We start from the raw sequence: 9081 nt of genomic DNA, 5'->3' as shown, positions 1-9081 counted from the left end.
TTGGTGGGCAGTTGTCCCAGCAACAGCATCCTTCCAGCTTCCCAGGGGATCCACTAAAAAACAAAATGAATAAAAGATAGTTCGGGGGATAAGAAGGAAGCAGAAAGCCAAAATGTTCACTTTTAAATATAATTCCCAGAAACTGTGATTCTTGCCAGGTAGCTCCTGCCGTACAGACGGCAAGTGACTGCCGTCATCTGGTGCTGAAGTTGAAGTGAACGTATCTCAGCAGTTCGCTCTGTAATTATTATTAATTCTTGTTACTCATTCTCATCCCTGTATATTTGTCCTCACTTCTTTCTTATTTTGGGCAAGCTGTCTTTTCCCCCTCACTTTTCTCTGTCTCCATACAGGTTGTCTTATCCTCCTTCTGAAAGCACCATATAAAACCACTCCCAGCCAAGCACCTTCTCCAACTCACCTCAACACCAGTCTCCCTGTTTGCCCATTTCCCTTGTTTCCCTTATGGTCTCCTTCTACCTTTGCTGATTTTTCTTCTTCTTTTTGGCAGACTGACCTCCCCAGTGCCCTCCCAGCTTCCCAGGGACCTTTCCCACTCCCTGGCCTTCTCCCTGGCTCACCTCCATCACCAGCAACCGGAGCTCCTGGGAGGAAATACCCAACCTCAGTCAGGGTGCTGTAAAGACATGCTTGTACTAAATATTTAAAGAATGCAATGAGGACAAAAGCCAAGGGGAAACTTCACCTTCAGCTTGGATGAATTCACTCCGTGGAAAACAGTAGGGGAAAGCTGAGGCAAGGCAATGTCCAGTCCATGTGCAGAGCACCACCAAAGCATGAGCTATGCTTCTCACGTCACGCTGAGGGAGGAAAAGGGGTCCTTCTGCCCCACTGAAGGGAAATGGGTCATGGGCAAAAAGACTGGCACTCAGGTTTTCTGACTGCCCGGTTCATTAAATCAGTGCTTTCGCATCTTTTAAGTAACTGTTTTGCAGCTGAGGCACACGTGTAATGTATTTTAAGCACAAATGGTTTTGGTTCCTCTGTCCTGGATGTACTGAAACCTTCATACGTGTGATTTTAATACCAGCTCATTGCAGGTATGAATCCACCTTGCTCTAGAAATTGGGTAAATCAATTTTGTAAGTGTTAGCTTGGCATCATACACTCCTAGCAAAAAGAATCCAGACAGTGATGTTCAAAGCATGATGAGTTTCCTGTCCAGATATTGTCACGCTTAATTTCCTTGGTGAACTCAGGTGTGAAAGTCTCCACAAGTGAACACCAGCCCACACCCAAATATCAGCTTGGCCTTTTGACACAAGGCTGTGACCGACCTTGTGTGGACAGCCAGGCCGTAACTCCTCCATCCTGCCTGACTGGCAGAGTTGACCAGGTCAAGGCTGCCCAAAAACAGGAGCCAACCCCGAGCAGCTGGCCGGGAGGGCAGGCAGGGGTGTGCAGGGGGCCAGGACGGTTCTGCTTGCTCTGCAGGGCTCAGCCGGTGGACAGGCAGCCCTGGAACATGGCAGGCTGGGCTGGTGGGCAGCTTTTCATCAGCTTTTCAGCGCTGATGCAGCCTGGGACCCTGCCGTGTTTGTGCAGGTGGCAGCCCAAGAGAACAGGTTTGCCTTTGCTTGCTTTTCTACATCCGACTCCGCCAATCTCTGCTTATCTGTGTCAATACGTTGGGCACTCCTCATGTGCTTGGCTTGCCTGATTCAATGTGCAATGTGAAGCCACGCGGTACGTGTTCCTGGAGGAAAAGTTCCACCTGTTGTGAAGAGGGAAGCTGGACAAGAACTGGGGATTATCCCTACAATGTCTTAGTGGAGCTGGGTAATGCATTGGTGAGACTAAAAAAATACCCTTTTCCCTTGCACAAAATAAATATCCATAAGGATCAGCCTTCTCACTGCAGAGCCCGAGCTGGCCTTACTGACCTGCTGATCTGGAATCCCTTCCACCTTCCCCAGTGTGTCACACCTGCCCTTTGCTTGCCTCCCGCAGAGCTACAGCGTGTCACAGCGCTGGCAGCCTGGCCCCAATCTTTATGAAACACAGTCTCATACTAACCTAATATATTCACAGCACCATGGAAACACGACTCCCCAGATGTTGAAGTGAAAGCAGCAGACGTAGTTTCCATCTCTTCCTTCTTAGCTGTCCCCTTTTATAGCCAACATGAGGCTCAGAAGGGCTCTGCTGGGTGTCACTATGAGCTTGGGAGTGGTGGGGCCAGCAGGACTCATTGTCCATGTTGTGAAGATGGTTTTCTTGTGGCTCATCTGCACACAATTGCATCAGCCTGCTGCAGGGTGAGGTTTCTAATCAGACACCTAAAGTGATTAAAGCCAGTGAGCTCTCTCCTTTCAGTTCACATCAGGTTTATACCAGTTAAACAGCCATCTGTTGGGAGCAGCGTTTAGCCACCTGAAGTAGCTTAATTTTAACCGAAGTAGGAGCATACGTCAATTTTTAATTAACTGGGTCAGATGTGAATGAGTGGGCATGTCCAGAATCTTTTTTGTGAGCTAGAAAGCTGTGTAGGGCAGGCTGAATCCAGCCTATTAAACGTTTAAATAATTGCCAGGCAGAGTCTTGGCCCATATTCCTCAAGGTAAGACAGTGAGTAGCAGCAGCGCAGCCCTGGCTCAGGAGGCAGCATTTCCAGCCTGATTTCTGCCTGGTGCCTCAGAAATGAGGGTTCCTGTTTATAAGCTGTCCTCCCCTTGTTCCTGAGCCTTGTTTGAGGACATGCATATTAGTTCCACCTCCTTAAACACCATCTTGGTGTCTCTAGAGGACACAGGAAGCCTGTTTTGTTTGTGGGTTTCTTCTCCAGCTGGGCCGGGTTTGCATTGCAGCTAGTTTATCTTTGGCAGAGAGCAACGTGTTCTTGGCAGCAAACTTTCACCTTGAGCTCAGGGGTGTAGCCACACTGTGTTTTGCACACCTGTGGTGGGGAACCAGGAAAAATTTGCCTGCTTGTATCCCTGCTGAGATGTTAAAACCAGTTTCACATAAGTGCTATTAGTGCTTCACAGAGGTCCCAGCTCCCAAACTGTGGGCATGATGGAGGGCAGCAAGCACATGTGTGCACAAGTAAGACTTGTGCTGCCTCGCATGGACTTTAGCATTAAGCAGCTGGCAATCAGACCTACTTTGCCAACATTACAATCACAAGTAATACTGTTTTGGTGTGTTTCCTTATTTACCCTGTTTTATTATTACTTCCTATAATGCTCTCTCTGTAGGTATGAACTACCATGGTGAGCTTGCTGAGCCACTGGCTGCACTGAGACATACACGGGGACTGGTATCGCTGTTCCCTGAGGTGCCCTTGCCACAAAGTGCAGGGTCTCTGGAAACAAGGCAGCCCTTAAACAGGCCTGATCTTAGCAGATTTGGCTGAGTAAAAAAAAAGTACACTGAGACCAACAAGAAGAGCTGCCCAGGTCTGTCCAGACTGCTAATGGAGATCAGCACTGCTCCAGCTGGGCTATTGCAGTGCCGATTTCCATGTGATTGCAATTGGGAAAGAAAGATAACTCAGGCAGGATATGCTACATCTTAGTGTGCCAACAAATCAGCAAGGCAGCCAGGATGCTGTAAATGATCCCAGATGCCTTCTCTTTCCTTTTCTCTCACGAACTAGCCTGGCTGGGGGTGGGGGGGGGGCAGCAAGGGGTACTTCAGTGAGGCAGGGTAGGGATTTGGGGTTGGATGTTCCCCCCTGTGCCAGGCACAGAAGGAAGCTCGGCTGCCGCAGCAGCACACAGAGACCTGGCAGTGCCTTGTGTGACTGGTGCCAGGCTGCGTGTGAAACGGACCCAAGAGGTCTGAAATAAATCAGTAGGACTGTGTTCATGGGTATTTCCCACCAGCAAGCTGATGTTCCTGTGACCGCACGTTCGTAGGCTGTGTGTTATCTGCTCTGCTGCTTTTCTCTTCCTGCAAAGGCAAATGCTGATTCATGAGCTGCTGCTGTTCAGCCATTGGCAATGTCTCTTCCCAAACCCCCTCCATGGGGTCTGATCCCAAAACCAGTGGCGAGGGTCTAGTTGAATCGAAGGCTACTTGAGCCTTAAGGTCAGTTGAGTACTTCTTTAAAACAGCTTCAAACGCAATCAGTGCCGGGCAGTGTTGAGAAAGCACTGGGCTCCGCCAGCTCAGCCAAATGAGAAAAAGAAAAAAACCAAGTGAAAGAAATCTGTCAGAAATACGGTTTGGGTATGTTCCCCCTAGGAGCTGTTCCTTCTGTCTACACTCATTGCATGTTCACACCATGGCAAGAAATGGCGTGAACTCACTTTCATGAATTACTTCTTGTCAGCCAAGCAAAGAGGGAAGTAAATTATGTTTGCTTAAACCACCATGCTGGTGGTTTGAGTGGCTGTTAGCTCGGAAGAAGCAGGGGAGGTATGTGCATCAGAGCTATTTTGGGTCAGCTGATGCACGACAGCCAGCACCACCGGTATATTTTGGTTGCTTGTGACTGTGTGAACATGCCTGAAGATGCAGGCGATATAAAGCAGAGCGATGCTTATGAGGTTTTTGAATCTCACAGCTCTTATTTGGTCCTGGAGGCTTTCAGCAAAGTCCACCCCCTGAAATGAAGAAGAATCATCTTCCTGAGACGCAAGGGAGCAAGACATGTGTTCAACCTTGTTCAACGCCTGTGATCTTGTGGAGCCTTTGAATTCCTCGTTACCTACAAGAGGTTTACTACAGTGCAAAATGAACTCCTGGAGCAAAAAGACACTCCTTTCTAAAGGAATATGGGTTGTTGAGGCTCCAGGTATTCTGTCTTTAAACATTAGTGCTTCAAGGTGAGTTGTCACAGGTTGCTAAAATAATCTTTTCCCACCACTTTCCTCATGTCAGCACTTCTACAGCTCCAGTGCGTTGTGGCTGCTGTTGTTATGTAAGGATTTATGAATGGCTGCAAAGTTCAAAGGCATATTGGCAACCCCAGTTCCCGAAAAGCCAGGAGTCAGCCCAAGCCCTGCCCCATTTCCCAAGAAGTTGTTTGCCAACTATTTATTTTCCCAACTTTTTTTTTATTATTATTAGCCAGCAAACTTTAGGATCTCTTTATTCATCTCCCAGTTTTTTGAGCATTTAGGTTGCACAAGTTTCATGTTTTCAAATCTTTCATCCACATCCTTAAGGGCTAAGGACATACTTTGTTTATAAATGAAAGCTATAATTCCTTTGTTTCAAGGAGCTGGGATTTTAGGATAAATTCCCCAAAGCATAAAAGTTGTGATAAAATCACAGGAACTGCCAGCAGTGCACAAAGTCTCCTCTGTTTGGAAGAGGAGGCATTGGACTGCAGCGAGCTGCAGGCATCACTGGCTACTGTCGTGTTAGTGAGTCAAATTAAAATAACATTGTGGTTAAACATCAGCTCTTCAGGCCTCACTAAAGAAGAGAAACTCATCTCTTTCTAGCTTTGGCGCTTCACAAAAGCACTGCCTTTGAAATCCTCCGGATTAATGTTCCCACTCAAGCTCTCTGCCTCAGAAGCTGCTGCACCCCTGGCAGAGTGCATTTCGGAGTAAAAAGCCCTCCCTGGGACGCAGGGGAGGCTGGTGCCAGCCAGGCACCTCCTGGGACATGTGGCTGTGGCTGCTTCCAAACCAGGAGCATTTCAGCCCAAGTGATCTTGCTTTCTTCCGTCTCATTCCTCTTCACTGTTGCTTTAATTTCAGCTTCGTGCCGCCTTTCACGTAGCCCCCCTCAGCTTGAATCAGATCCCTGTTGCCTGTGTTGTCAACACAGCTGTTTAAATCCCTTCCCCCAAATACCCCTGCTTTACAGAGAGCTCCTGCCCACAAAGGCCAGGCGCTTGTTCTGAGTTTGCAGCTTTTTGTCAGGTCCTGGGCTGAGCTCAAATTCCTATTTGGACCAGCATGAGGTCAAACTGGAGATGAATTCAGGAAAATCCTCCACTTCAGCAAAGCCTGATGCTCACTGGCTGCATGCTGGTGGCTGCTGCAGCACCCCAGCCCGAGCAATGCAGGGCGAAGCGAATGATTAGCATTATTTAAACGGCTTTGCAATTATACAGCACCTTTTCATCTAAAGATTTCAAAGTTTCATAGCACTCACACAAAGTTACTTATTATCCCTGGCATTTAGCAGAGTCAGGAAATGAAGGCAGGCAGCTCAGTGACTCTTGCCTTAGGTGGTGCAGTGAGTCGGCATCAGAGGTGGGAACCCGGCCCCGAAGTGCTGACTCCACGGCTCATGCCCCAACGTGAGGGCACACCTCGCCTTCTCCTGTGCCAGGACAGTCCTTGGGGGGTGCAGGGATGGGGAAAACACTCGGCCCACCCAGAGGGTCAGGACAGCGTGGGCAGTGCTCAGCTGGGAGCAGCACCTCCCGTTCCCAAGCCCTGCTCCTCCCCCGGGCGCCCCGGGCACAGCGTTGAGGGGCTGCCGTGGGCTCTGTTGTGCCCCAGGCTCTGGTCTCACTTGCCATGGCACAGTGTGGCTGAGTCCACAGGAGACAGTGACCTGGAAGGCAAGAAGTGCTGTGGTGTGCCCCTGTGCTGTAACACCCCTGCAGCCCCTGTCGACAGCATGCGCCTCCAGCCCGCTGGCTGCACGCACGTAGGAAGGCTACAAGGACCTCCCTTGATGAGGACACCTCTAGAGCCACTTCAGCCTTGATACCTGAGAACACACTGTGCAGGATCTGATGAGGACCAGAGGTGGATTTGTTTATCTCAGCACTACACCAGTTGCTACTCTCCCACCAGCTGAGCCCTGGCTACAGTGGAGATGTGTCAGCACTGGCTCCCTCCAGACCAGGTGGTCCAAGCCTGCCAAGGAGCCTCAATATACATGCAGACACCTGCCAGGAGACCAGAAATACATTTCTAAGATGTAACACTCTTTGGCTGGCTCAGCCGGCTGTGCTGTGGGATGCACTCGGTGCCAAACCTCTGTGCCTTGCAGCAAGAGAGCTGAAAACGTCAAGCCCTTGTACACCATCACTGCTCTGACTTCAGCCCAGTGCTGGGACTTTGGGACAGTGTGTCAGCAGGGAGGGAAGGAGGACTGAAGAGGAAGAGTGAGAGGAGGCAGAGAAAAAAGCAGATGTGTTAACAGGGTGAGGAGAGGCAGGCAAACTACTAGACCTCGCTGGCCAGGAGAAGGCCTGGGCTGAGGTAAAACACCTTTTTGGCATTTACCGCAAAAGGTGACTTGCAGTTATAAAGGAAAAAAAATCTAAAAAGAGCAACTAATCTACTTCTGCTCTTCCACTGTTGCTTATTTTTACCACAGAAATATCAGGAAAATCCACTTAAAGTTTTTTTCTGAGAAACTTGAGATGCTTCAGGTTTTCTAATGATAAACAGTACTCCATTTACACAATTACAACCCTGTGATCAAGGCAGGTGTGACTGATACACCTTCAGATGTCCAAGGGGTGAATTTAAATGAATAATAGAAACCAATCCATATACTCAGCTTTTCTTAGGAATTTAGGGATTTGCACATCTAAACTTTACTGGGATGAGACTCCAGGACTGGGGATAAAACTCTAGTTAATTAAATATAATTTCAGTGGGGATAAAATCCAGGAAAGGAGAAAAACTTAAAGGCAGAGGCTGCAGCTGAATTGATTTCAACCTCAGAAATTACACTAAGCTGTCATTACAAGGGATCAGTTTAAAAAGCAGAATAACCGATCGGATATAAAAGCTATGTCTCAAAACTGAGTCTGAGTTTCATCTTTTAAAGTATATTAATAAAAATGGAGAAATGTTTTTCCTGGTGACATACAGCTGAAGACAACAGGGAAGGAAAAAGAGAGATTACATGGGACAGGGTTTAATGTACAGCAGGTGTGTGCAAATCCCAAACTCATACTTTGCCTTAACTTTCACTGAAGATGGGGATGTTAATCATGTGGCTGTGGATGAGAAGGATAATGGGATGGGGGTACGGAAATGCTCACAGCCAGGATAGAAGCAAATCTCAGGGCTCCTTCCTGCGCTGGCGGCAGAGGAACGGGCTAATCTGCATGCCAGAGCTCTGGAAGAACTGGCCCGATGTCTTTAACAGGTCCCTCAGTCAGGGACAGGAGCACTGTGAGCCTGTATGGGAGAAGTGAACCGATCTGGACAAGAACAGGCATGAAGGTTTCAGCCTAATGGTGTATGGAAAACTTCAGAACAAACGGTGGAGGAAAGGCTAGCAAAACAGAGAGGTAAATGGCATGAGATTAAATGGGTTTATCAAACCCATTTATCTTTCTTGGGTAAGGTAAGCTGCAAGCCATTTGCTTAGTGAAGAAAATGAGGTCAATCTCACCTATCTGAACTTAAATTGCACATTTCATATGGTGTCATTTGGAAAGTTCTTAAGAAAAGGGAGAAGTGATTTAACACAAGGTATAAGTCTCATAAAGACCTGTTGTGAGAGCAGCACGGCTGTCAGGCTGGAGGGCAGTTACCGGGGGAGTGTTAGACATCACTCCTGGAGATCTGGCAAAGTGCATTTGTAAATGAGCTTGGCACTAATGTTAGTGGAGAACTGGTGAAATTGCTGATGGCAGAAAATATGAAGCAACCTCAAGACAAAGGAGGCTTGAGATATTACACAGAAAAAAAGGTGTCAGCAGCAGAAAGTGATGATCATGGGCACAAATGACCAAACTCTTTCCTACAAGCTAGCTGGCAGCTTGCACTTTGGTCACCAATAGCTGACATGAAGTGAGAAATGCAGTTCTGAGGGCTGCAGGAAAGGTGCAGCCCAGGCTGCAGCAAGGGCTGGGGTGTGCTGGAATAGAGTCTATGTCTCACTTCATTTTTGAACGTGAATGCCAGGAGCAGGAGGGTTTCTCTGCTTAGATACTCCCAGGAAGGTAGAAGGAAGAGCTGATGGTGCTAAGGGCCAGTGCTGGTACAGAATAAATGATCAGCAAGAGGTGTCAGACATTTTGGATAGAAGATCGTTACTAACCATTTGACAATATGGTTCTGGAATAGCAGTTGTGCATGCAAAATACTAAACCACTTTGAGGACAGAACTCAAGACATTTTTGAAAAGGATTGCATCAGGCGGTGCCTGTGATAGGAGACCTGGTAGCACAGAAGTTCC

The sequence above is a fragment of the Columba livia genome, chromosome 6 (assembly GCF_036013475.1).
Source record: "Columba livia isolate bColLiv1 breed racing homer chromosome 6, bColLiv1.pat.W.v2, whole genome shotgun sequence".
NCBI lineage: Eukaryota > Metazoa > Chordata > Aves > Columbiformes > Columbidae > Columba > Columba livia.
This window is presented reverse-complemented; position numbering follows the sequence as displayed.